Genomic DNA, 12314 nt, shown 5'->3' with positions numbered 1-12314 from the left:
GTCCTAGCAGCATCAAAACAGTTGATCTCGATAAGACTGAGAAATACCTAATGCTTTGCGCTTGCCGCGACATGAGACTAAACGATGACAGATTTTACCACTTATTTTTTGCTGTCAGGGTGGAGAGCATGTAACAAGCTAGAAATCGGATCAAATGGGGTGGTTAGGGCTGTATGGGCGCAGCCATGCTGCTATGTAATCATGATTAGGGTGGCTATATCGGCTACTGGCGACAACTGCCACAGTAATTCGCAGTATATGACATGCATGCGCAAAGGGCCCAAGATGCCACATATTGCTGCAACGTGTTATGTACCAAGCAAAAATAAAACTCTAATCCTCCCAATAATCAGACGGTTACACTTGGGATTCTTGTCCGCTGCGCAAGGATAATGCCTGGGTACACCTCGTACGTTTGGCAGTGCTGCAGGTTAGAGTATAGGCGTAGTGATAGGCAACAATTTTAGAAATAGCAATTGGAGGACATTGAGTTCATGATGACTAGGGGGCTGGTGTTGGGCACGCAATAAACCTGCATTCATATATTCATATTCAAACATCACAAGGAATCAATTCCATCTGGAATTGAGAAGTTAGTTTTCGCAAGCGAAGAGTTGTCAATGGTTGACTTTCTCAAAGGTCTTTTGCACAATTTCAATAAGTTGTTTTGCTTTGCGAGTGGCCTTTGTAAGCAGTTGCTGTCTTATCAGGACTTCATCATGGTGTGATCACGCACCCCGTCAAGCCCGAACATAAAGGTGGTTACTTCACTTGATTTGCCACCATGGAAAGAAGGATGTCACAGTGTTGCCATTCCACGTATTGCCATGAAGGCAACACCGCTTGTAAGCGTGTACCTTACTTAGATCACAATACTGTCGCGGGCGAGACAACAGAGACAGCCAGAAGTCTACGTCTTTATCGGAACCAGACCAAAAGAACAACATTCTCTTCTACCTACCCCCCAAGCGTGTACGTGCCACAGTAGATGGCTCATATGTGTCGGCATGTGCCATTACCCCCTCTCCTAAAGAAGCATCGTCTCGATGCTGCAAATGAGGGTAAAAAATATATAAAAAAATGAGGGTTACAATAGAAACGAAAGAAATGTGTTGGAACGCGAAATAACAATCTGGCGCTGTGAAAGGAGGAAAAAAAGTAAAAAATAAAAACACTGGACACAACAAAAACGAACAAAACAAAAAGGACGACGATAAGTCGTCAATAGTCACTCGACGGTCGAGTCATGGCGCGAAAAATATGGTTTTAGTCTTGTAACATGAACCACTTCAGTTTGAGGAAGCCGACGGGAGTTTCTAGGGGTGCCTTCTGGGAGAACCTCGTAGGTAACGTCACCGAGTCGCCGTACAATCTTGTAGGGACCGAAGTAGCGACGCAGCAACTTTTCTGACCGGCCGCGCTGTCGGATGGGGTTCCACACTCACACTTCATCGCCAGGATTGTTGGCAACCTCTCGGTGGCGAAGGTTGTAGCGGCGTGCGTCTGCGGTTTGGCGACACTGAATACGGCATCGCGCGAGTTGACGGGCCTCCTCGGCGCGCTGGGCGAACATGGCCACGTCCGTGTTAAACATTCCCAAGTTGTCGGGAAGGAGCATGGCGTCGATCATCATGGTGCCTTCTCGACCGTGCACTAAGCGAAAAGGTGTGAAGCCTGTACTTTCTTGAATTGCGGTGTTGTACGCAAAAGTGACGTAAGGAAGGATCTCGTCCCAGTTCTTGTGGTCAATGGCCACATACATTGATAGCATATCCGCGATTGTCTTGTTCAGGCGTTCAGTCAGTCCATTTGTTTGGGGGTGATAAGCCATAGTTTTGCGATGTGCAGTGCCGCTTAGCCTCAAGACTTCCTGTAACATCTCGGCGGTGAAAGCTGTCCCACGATCAGTAATGACGACCGCTGGCACTCCGTGACGGAGGACAATGCTGTGCACGAAAAAATGGGCGATGTCTTTTGCAGTAGCTTTTGGGAGTGCCTTTGTTTCGCAGTACCGTGTTAGGTAATCGGTAGCGACCACAATCCACCGATTGCCGGACGAGGACGTGGGGAATGATCCCAGCAAGTCCATACCAATCTGATGAAATGGCCTCTGCGGTATTGCTATTGGTTGCAGCAGTCCCGCTGGCCTCACAGGTGGAGTCTTACGTCGTTGGCAGTCGCGACATGTGCGAACGTACTGCTTCACAGTCTTTGCGAGACGTGGCCAGTAGTAACAGCGGCGAATTCGTTCCGACGTGCGTGTGTACCCCAGGTGTCCGGACGACGGTTCGTCGTGACAGGCACGTAAAATATCGTCACGAAGCGAGGTCGGCGCAACTAGCAGGTATGTTGCTTGCGTATGGTCAAAGTTCTTATAAAGGACGCCATCTCGGAAACAAAAGGAGGCTAGCGCGCGCGGGAAATTTCGAGGAAGACTTGAAGTGCGCCCTTCCAGGTAGTCAATGAGAGGGCTGAGCTCCAAGTCGTCGCGTTGATGTTGAGCCATGTCTGTTACTGATACGGCAGAAAGAAAACTCTCGTCCTCTTCGAGGTCAGCGGAGGCACTTCCGACTGGTGCACGTGAGATACAATCAGCGTCAGCATGTTTGCGTCCTGACTTGTGAACGATGGTGACGTCAAACTCTTGCAGTCGAAGGCTCCATCGCGCTAGGTGACCTGAGGGATCTTTGAGATTCGCGAGCCAGCAAAGCGAATGATGGTCGCTGACTACTCTGAATGGGCGACCGTACAAGTATGGCCGAAACATTGTTATGGCCCAGACAACGGCTAAGCATTCTTTTATTGCGATAGCAATTATATGGACACTTCCACCGGATTTCTGCCGTCGGCGTCGTCGTCGCCGTGAGGTTCCGTATAGATAAAATCTTCGCCGCGCGCCGTATGCCCGAGCGGAAGCGTGCGGGGACGCACGCTGTCACGGAGAGCGAACGCATCAATCTTCCACGCGCAAGCAAGGAAGCCAGCGGGAAGCGAGCGCCGGAGGGAGCGTGGGGGGGGGGCGCATTTCTACTCTGCCAACAACCGCGCGCTCGTCGCTCGTCCGCACCGTCTCTTATCTCCACACGGCTGCGACCTTTACGCGCTGTGCATTCGCCGCTCAGTTTCCGTTGAAGCGATAGACCGCACGTACCTTCGCCCGCTGCGGCGTATATGCGCTTGCTGCCAGCGTTTTGACAGTCGTTGTCTGCAGTCATTCAGTGTGATCTATTCATGTTTGTTTGTGCGCACTCACACCACAGTTAGTAGTAGTCGGGCCACATTTTCCAACGCACGCTACACATGCAATGCTGCCCGGATCGGCAGTGCAGCGCTATAGGTGTGTCCCTTCGCACGCGCTGCCCACGGGCAGCGCTTCTCATCAACACCACCGTTTCACACGCGCCTTCTCGTGGTCATCGAGTCTCTCTTCATGTCGGTCTACTTACGCCGCAGCATACCTGCTTACTTAATCAGCTCATGTTTACTACAATTCATATTGCTACCAAAGCCGCTCACCTTACTTCGTATGACATTGCTGTGTTGCTATCGCATTCATTGCTTCGCCGTTAGGGCGAAACTGTGACATTTTTTTCTGTGGCAGAGTAGTTTTTCTGGGCAGCGGATAACGTTCGGCTCGCATAGGCAATCACACGCTCTACGTCATTTTGCCACTGAACCAATACAGCTCCAAGAGCGACGTTGCTGGCGTCTGTGTGCAACTCCGTGTCAGCGTTCTCGTCAAAGTGACTGAGTACAAGTGGGGCCTGGAGAAGGTTGCGGAGGGTATCAAATGCGAGGCGCTGATCCTGACCCCAAACAAACGGGATGCCTTCTTCGTAAGTTGGTTGAGCGGTTCAGTGATCTTAGAAAAGTTTTTGACAAAGCGTCGGTAGTACGCACAGAGCCCTAGAAATCAGCGGAGGTCGCGCTTATTTGTTGGCACGGGAAATGCGGCGACGGCGCTCGTTTTCTCGGGGTCTGGGCGGATGCCGGCATGGCTTACAACGTGACCTAGAAACTTCAGTTTTTATTTATTTGTTTTTTTTATTTGTACATAATGCAGCCCTATCGGGCTATGGCAGGAGTGGGTGTGAAAAGCAGAGGAATGAGAAATAATAAACAATAAAGGCAATACGAACAAAACAAATCAAAACTATTCAATGGCTGCTAAGAATAAGTTTAAAGGAAGAGAACGAGTAGGACCAGGCAAACAATTCCAGTATTAAATTACACGGGGAAATAAACTGTATTTAAAAGAGTCCGTACGGGCAAATTAAGGCGTGATGTTTAGGTGATGGTAACTTCTAGTACGAGATGGTTTTCCAGGAGATAGATAATTATCTGAAGATATACGGCAAGAGGAGTTAATAATGCAATGGAAAAACTTCAGTGATTCCGTGCGTCGGTGGTGTGAGAGCGGTTGCAAGCCTAGGGATAAAAGCGCTGTAGAAGTTGAAAAATCCCTGTCGTACCTACGGCATATGAAGCGGATCGCTTTCTTTTGGATGGCCTCAATCTGATTAATGTGGCATTGTTTGTGTGGATTCCAGACAGGAGAATCATACTCTAGTATAGGCCGGATTAGCGATTTATACATGAGTAGTTTAGTGTCCCTTGGGGCTGTGGTCAATGTGCGGCGCAGATAGCCTAACTTTTTCAATGCCTTTGAGGATATTAAATCTATGTGCTTCACCCAGGACATACTTGGTGTGAAAACAAGACCAAGGTATTTATATTCACTAATGCTCTGAATTGGAGTATTATTAGCTTTGTAAGTGAAAACGGAAGGCGTCTTTTTATTAGTGAAAGTCATAACAACCGTTTTACGGATGTTAATGGTCATTTGCCAGGTAGCGCACCAATAGCTAAAATTAGAAAAAGATTTTTGAAGCTGTAAATGGTCCTGGAAGCAGGAAATTTTATGATATAATACACAGTCATCTGCATACTAACGTATATTTGAGGTTATGTGATGAGGCAAATCATTTATAAAGACCAAGAAAAGCAACGGACCCCGCACGGAACCTTGTGGCACTTCTGAGGGCACCTCTGACACCCTGGAATTAGCTTTGTTAAAGGACACAAATTGAGATCGATCGGAAAGAAAACTAGAAATCCATCTGAGAAGGCGGGGGTTATTAAGGATTGCGTCAAGTTTATACATAAATTTCGAATGAATCACTGTATCGAATGCCTTTGAAAAGTCAATGAAGATTGCGTCAATTTGGTTGCCCGCGTCGAGGTTAATACAAATGTCATGTGTAAATTCACTTAGCTGAGTTAATGTGCTGAACCCACGTCTGAAGCCGTGCTGGGCATTAGTTAGTAATTTATGTGACTCAAGATATTACATAATGTGCTTGTAAATAATGTGCTCTAATATTTTACATGAATAAGAGGTTATAGAAATTCGTCTATAATTAGATAAAACGTTTTTGTCACCGGTCTCGAATAAAGGAAGAACTTGAGCCATTTTCCAGGATGAGGGTACTGTAGAGGATGCCAGGGACTTGCGGAATATGACAGTGAGGTAGCGACAGGTCCATAAAGAGTACCGTACCAAAAACAAGTTAGGAATGCCATCTGGCCCTGCAGACTTTTTAATATCGAGTTTCAATATTAGGTTCAAGACACCTTCTTCGGTAATGTTAATTTCATTGATGGATACGTCGCTACGAGCAATGGTGTCTGGATGACGTTGTTGTCACAAGTGAAAACTGACTGGAAATACTCATTAAAAGCGTTTGATATATGAAGTGGATCATTGGTAGAATCATTGTTAATCACCATAGAAGTAGCCGTCGTATCACGTGGCAAGACAGATGACCAAAATTAACGCGGGTTGGTTTTTAGTAGGTCCTGCAGCTGCACACGAAAGAAGAAATCCTTAGCGCAGTTAATTTTCAGTCTAATCTCTTCTTTTGCCTTAACGAAATTCATGACTGCTTGATTGTTTGAGCGTCTCTTACACCTAAGTCTATTTACTCGACGTGTCAGATGCAATATATCTCTCGTCATCCAGGGAATTTTCACATTTTTCTTCTTTGTTTTGAAAGGAATAAAACACTGAATACTTTTTTTAACCAAGCATTCGAAATAGGTTACCAATGCGTTAACATCAGAAGTAGAACTTAGTGCAACGAATTGTTCAAAACCATGAGACAGAGTGTCTATTATTGAAACATAATCAGCGCGATTAAAATCTGGAAATGTAGAGAAAACAAAATTCTGCTTAGTAACCGAGAAATTTAAGGAGACAAGAACGGCCTGGTGATCAGAAATTCCTTGAATGACATCACTTCTGTAGCCTTTTGCAACAATGTTAGAACTAACGAAAACCAAATCAAACAGAGCGCCACATCGTGTAGGTTTATCGGTAATCTGGACAAGGTCGAATAAAAGGAAAAGGCAACTAGTTCTCTATTTATGGAAGTCTCTTTCGCAAGGGTTAATGTAGGCCAATGAATGCCGGGGGCGTTGAAGTCACCCATGCAAATGAGGTTACCCGTATTTAGCAGCTGCTCGTTAATATAGCGACTAAGAGTTACAACGTGGTCTACAGAGGAACTTGGTGGACGGTAAACGACGCCTATCACGACATGTGCTTTGTCTAGATAAACTTTACACCAGACTGATTCTATGTCACCTGGTGGTGACAATCGTGAAAACTTGAGATCCGATCGAAAAAGCAACGCAACGCCGCCACCTTTGGAATGACGCAGATCTGCGCGAACCGCAACATAGCCAGGAGGAGTGAACTCAGAGTCCAGTATATCATCATGCAGCCAAGTCTCTGTGATACCAACCACACGAGGTGAGTGCGCAGAAGTTAAAGACAAAAAGTTTCCGAACTTGTTAGTTATGCTCCTGGCATTGAGGTTTAAAATTGAAAGGTTACAATTGGAATGATGGGGCAGTCAGTTAGGGGAAGTGAAACGTAGTGACTTAGAAGGTTCAGCTGCAGGAGAAGAATCAGGCGGTGTTGAACGATATGTTCTGTTATTGAGAGATTTCGGGTCTCTGATAAGGGCATTGGACACACCATCCCAATTGTAGCGCACTTTGTCGATAAAAACGTAATCGTAGCGTAGCTTGACAACGGAGCCTTGTCTTCGAAAAGGTGCTGAGGCATCCCAAATTTTTTTCCGGACTGCACGAACGCTGGCTGAAAAATCTTCAGTGATGTAATATTGCGATCCTTTAAGCTTCGATACGTTTTTCATCACCGCAGACTTTTCCCGAAAATCCAGCAGCTTAAGAATAACTGGGCGTGGACGCTCTCTGCGCTTTCCGCCGATCCTGTGGCAACACTCAGTATGTGGGGGCGTGATTTGCAGTACACCAGAGAATATCTGTCCAACCCCATCTAGCAAAGTCTTCTCATTTTCATCTGGTTTTTCGTCCAAGCCGTGTATAATAATGTTGTTGCGACGGGATCGGTTATCAAGGTCGTCATTCTTCGCAACCAACTGAGCCACAGTTCCAGTTAGTGTTTTAACCTCGGAGCAGAGAAGATCGGCAACATTGTCATCGACCCTCTGGGCTGTTCTAGGCGATTCAAGTACTGCTACACGGGTTTCTAGCGCGTCAAAACGCGAGTTTACAAAAGCTTGGAATGACTTAATTTTGGCAAGGTCCTCAGCCATCAGTTTTTGTCGTTCAAGAACCTCCGTAAGCATAGTGACAATGTCAGCGTTTTCGGTCGAAGATGCCGCAGTAGCCGAAAGTTGAGTGGTCATTGTGGAGCGTGTAGAGCGTTCAGAACAACTTTTACTACTAGAATCAATACTTTTCGAAGAATTACCGAGCTTTTTTGAGGGATCAACTTTGGGGGGACCCAGATTCAGCTCCACGTCTCCGCTCAACAAAAGGCAACTGATACAGTACAAGGCATTCAAACATAAATCAACCGCGTCTTGTGGGCAAATAAACAGCAGCAATGATCGATTGTCGGATTTCAAGCACCGAGAATTTTCGAAATAACATACCTGCACAATGAAGAAACAGCGTTTTAACATCGTGTCGCCGCCGCTGTCACTTTGCCCACTGACGAGCGAAGCCTTGAGCGCCGCTCTTAAACCCTTGAATGTTGACGTCGAGTTGTCGCTGCAGATATCGATGGTTCATCGTACCCAAAATGACATTTCTTGCGTTTTAGAGAAAGTCCAGCTGTTCGAATTGCCTGAAGAACTGTCTGAAGGCGCTGTACGTGCTGTGCAAGCGTGTCCGAAAAGACCACCACGTCGTTGAGGTAAACGAAACACGATTGCCATTTCAGCCCAGAGAGAACCGTGTCCATCATTGTTTGAAAAGTAGCTGGCGCTGAGCATAATCCAAAAGGAAGCACCTTGACCTCGTAGAGTCCGTCAGGAGTAATAAAAGCGGTCTTTTCACGATCACGCGCGTCGACTGCGATTTGCCAGTAGCCACTGCGCAAATCCATGCATGGAAGAAAAGTAGCGAGCGTTGCGTATACGATCCAAGGAGTCATCTATTCGGGGCAGGGGATAGACGTCTTTCTTCGTGATCTTATTTAATTTTTGATAATCCACGCAAAAGCGCAAGGTACCATCTTTCTTTTTTACTAACACAACTGGCGAAGCCCAGGGACTGGTCGATGGCTGGATGACGTCATCTTTAAGCATCTGCTGAACTTGGTGACATATGGCGTCTTGTTCCTTTTGCGATACCCGATAGGCATGTTGTCGAACGGGCCTTCCGGTAGGTTCGGTAATGATACGATGCTGGGCAAGCGGCGTCTGGTTAACCTTCGTCGTTGCAGCGAAACAATCTCGAAAAGAACCGAGTACATCGAGAAGCCTTTCTCGTTGTTCTGATGGTAGGCTCGGGTTCACATCGAGAGTGCTCGCAAACGCCATGGCAGAATGGTCACACGGCGAAAGAGCAGCTAATACTGGCGGACAGTTGACGTCGGCAATTTCTGCAAAGTATGCAATCGCGGTGCGTCTTGTGAGATGACGATATTCCTCACTAAAGGTCGTGATCAGCAGGTGAGCCTGTCTGTTTCGAGGCTGAATAACTCCTCTGGCAACGCATATTTGTCGTGCAAGGAGGAAAGACAAATTTGCCTCCGCAATTACAGCGTGGGGAACGTCTTGTTCACATTCCACACCGACAAAGAGGCTGCTGCGAGGAGGCAGAGTCACGGATTCATCGGACACATCGGACGCGGTCTTCGGTAATTGGGTGATGTCAGTTTCAGAAGTAACAGGGTCCTCGAACGACACGAGCAACTCATGTAAGTCAATGATTGCGCCGTATTCACAAAGAAAGTCCATTCCACAGATTATTGGGCGGGAGCACACAGGTAATACGAGGAAAGACCCCGTGAACGTCGACGCACGGATTCGAATACGTGCCGTACACATTCCAGTTGGCATCACCAGATGGCCACCTGCCGTGCGTAACTGGGGACCCTTGCCATGTTTGTGGTGACCTTCCTCAATTTAGATGCGAGTGCGCCGCTCATAACTGAATAATCCGCACCGGTGTCGAAGAGGGCAGTAACAGCATGATTATCAACAACTACAGCGATGTCGGCAGAAATAACCCTAGTACGGTCAGAAAATAAAGAAAAACCGGAAGGATCGTCGTCGGGTCCTTCCGTCGAGGGAGGTTCTTGGAATGTTCGTTGGAAAGTGACTTCACCCCCAGAAGTTTCCCCCGTGGGGACTCGGTGAGCGGTTCCTTAGGGGAGCGTAAGACGACGAGGGCAAGCTAGGTGACACGGACCGGTGAGGGGATGGTGATCGCGATTGGGGGGACGCTGAATGCCCGTTAGATAGGCTTCGATTTCGCGGGGACGCTCACCGTAACGTGGGCACCGCGCGCCGGGATGGAAGCCGCGGACACCCACCTGACGGTACTGGCAGTCGCGGTACACGTGACACGTCCGCTATGCTACCACTGTTGCTTCTCCACAGTGGTAGCATAGCGGACGGTTATCCGACGAGCGCCATACGCTTGCCTTAGTAGCGCTCTGTCTTGAGTGACCAGGGGGTCGATACGTAGGTACGCTCGGGCACCTAGAGCCGGGTAGCGGATGTGAAGAGGTGTCCGGGAACAGATGTGTGGCCTGGTCCACTGTACGCATTATGGGATCTGTAGATGGTGGTGCAGGAGCCCTCAATGCCGCCGCATATGTTAGCACAGGGACCTCGGGTCTCAGGGGTGCGAGTGGTTGCACCACCTGTCTGATTTCACTCCGGATGACGCCCGCAAGTGCTGTCATAGGTGGTTGGGGTCCCACTGGTGCCACTGCTTGGAGTTGCCGCAGTTCGTCACGCACAACGCTTCGTATGAAGTCTGCGAGGGCCTGTTTCTCGCTGTCGGACCCAAGAGAGCACGCAGTAGCCGTTATGTCGTGGCGTTCGTACTGTGACGACCGATGCTGAAGAGCACGCTCCATCGTGGTTGCCTCACTCACGAACACGGCCACAGTTGTTGGTGGATTGCGTACGAGTCCGGCGAAAAGCTGTTCCTTGAGTCCACGCATTAAATGTCGCACCTTCTTTTCCTCGGGCATTGCAGGGTCTGCGCGTCTGAAAAGACGAAGCATGTCCTCGACAAACATCGAGACTCTCTCGTTGGGCCGCTGGTTCCTTGAAGAGATGGCTTGTTTAGCTCTCTCCTTTCTTTCGGCGTTGCGGTACGCATCGCGGAGCTGTCGGCTAAACTCTTGCCATGTCGCAAAGGACATGGCACGCAAAGGACATGGCAAGGACATGCCACGTCTTCGCAGAGTCTTCTAGCGCGAAGTAAACTCTCCGCAGCTTGCGAACATCATCCCACTCCTTGATGCTGGCAACCCGATCGAAGTGGTCCAGCCAGTCTTCAAGATCTTCAAAAGTGTCCCCGCGGAACGGTCTGGGTGTCTGTGGCGCATGAAAAACATTCAGGAGAGAATACTGGGAATCGTGGGTTTGGCTCGCCTGGTTTGTAGTGGTTGTTGACATTGTTATTTTCTGTCTCGGTGACAAGGGAACGAATTTGGGTGGTAGTCCTTGCAGGCGGCGGCTGCTTCTTGCTGTGGGAGCTGTGGCTGTCTGTAAGGTGCTAGGAGTGACGGCAGAAACTTGGGAGCGAAGGTGCATTTACCCAGCATCTCCACCAGTAATGTCGCGGGCGAGACAACAGAGACAGCCAGAAGTCCACGTCTTTATCGGAACCAGACCAAAAGAATAACGTTCTCTTCTTCTACCTACCCCCCAAGCGTGTACGTGCCACAGTAGATGGCTCATATGTATCGGCAGGTGCCAATACGTACAGGATAAGGTGCAGCAAACACTTATAATGCATAAACAATGCAATTTTAAACAATACATGCGGTGCATTTAATAACAACAGAATTACGTACAGTTATCTGGGGTCATGCAAAGCATGACGTTTAACAGTGCGAACTTAGACAAAAGACGGCGATAGAGACAGGCGTAGACAAGCGCTTCTTCATAGGCAAGAACATTGTTCTGAGTGCGGGTGTAAGCCTCTCTTCTAAGTTATTGCTAGGCACAGACATGACCACACCAGACTCGTAGTAGAAGCAGTGACAATTGAAGAGAATGTGGTAAGCAAGCCTTCACTAGCCCTATTGAGCAAGGAGCTATCACTTTTGGGATGCACAAGAATAGATGCGCCCACTCTTTGACAATGTCTGGTGCTGGGTACTGATGTTTTGATTTGTGTTGTCATAGGTATGAGCTAGCGCTGGTGTAAAATCATGCATTTGCAGCCCATATACATGTTTGTGTTTTATGGAATAAAAATTCAGTTGGAAGTACAGTGCTTGTCTACGTCTGTCTCTTTCGCCGTCCTTTGTCCAAGTTTGCACTGTTAAACGTCATGGATCAACACCAAGTAGCCCAGTCGCATACCTTACTACAGTCATGCGATGGCCTGAAACGCTAATACCAAAGTTTAATTGAAGAGCTTTGTCACATATCTTTTTTCAGCTTATTGCTCTGCCAATTTAAAATAATAATCCCTACTTAAACCCATAACAGCATGTTCCGTTCTGTCAGTATAAATTGTGGTCTTTTCATTTCTACTAAAGTCTCCTCACACTTTCCGAGTGGTTTTCGGTCTCTCAATGCTTGAGAAGCTCTCAGAAACAGAAAAAAGCTCGTCTCTTGTTGCCTGGGTAGGCCTCACTCCAGGGCAAAAGGGACCCTTGCATTGTAGGTCACATTCTTGAAGAGCAAATAAGTAAATAAAGATTTGAGCATTTGTTATAGTTTCTGTTCTCCAATCTCAAGTGCTGTGCTTCCCTGTGGGTTTAGGTGACTGGTAGTGATGTG

Source organism: Dermacentor silvarum, chromosome 1 (genome assembly GCF_013339745.2).
Source record: "Dermacentor silvarum isolate Dsil-2018 chromosome 1, BIME_Dsil_1.4, whole genome shotgun sequence".
In the NCBI taxonomy this organism is placed as follows: domain Eukaryota; kingdom Metazoa; phylum Arthropoda; class Arachnida; order Ixodida; family Ixodidae; genus Dermacentor; species Dermacentor silvarum.
The sequence above is the reverse complement of the archived record's forward strand: the minus strand, read 5'-3'. Positions refer to the sequence as shown.